Source organism: Juglans regia, unplaced genomic scaffold (genome assembly GCF_001411555.2).
Source record: "Juglans regia cultivar Chandler unplaced genomic scaffold, Walnut 2.0 Scaffold_12371, whole genome shotgun sequence".
In the NCBI taxonomy this organism is placed as follows: Eukaryota; Viridiplantae; Streptophyta; class Magnoliopsida; order Fagales; family Juglandaceae; genus Juglans; species Juglans regia.
The window spans coordinates 1-209 of record NW_023342781.1 but is presented as its reverse complement, the minus strand read 5'-3'; the positions used below and the strand labels follow the sequence as shown (position 1 = coordinate 209).

General features: G+C 54.5%; 1 pseudogene; it reads left to right on the top strand.

Moving 5' to 3' along the window:
* On the top strand, positions 1 to 146 carry LOC118345035 (annotated as a pseudogene; the record flags this gene model as incomplete).
* Positions 147 to 209: the final 63 nt, after the last annotated feature.

Sequence of the window (209 nt, the reverse complement as noted above, 5' to 3'; positions counted from 1 at the left end):
AACGGATATCTCGGCTCTCGCATCGATGAAGAACGTAGCGAAATGCGATACTTGGTGTGAATTGCAGAATCCCGCGAATCATCGAGTCTTTGAACGCAAGTTGCGCTCGAAGCCATTCGGCCGAGGGCACGTCTGCCTGGGTGTCACGCATCGTTGCCCCAACCCCAAACACTTCTTATGATGTGTGGGGTGCGGGGAAGACATTGGCC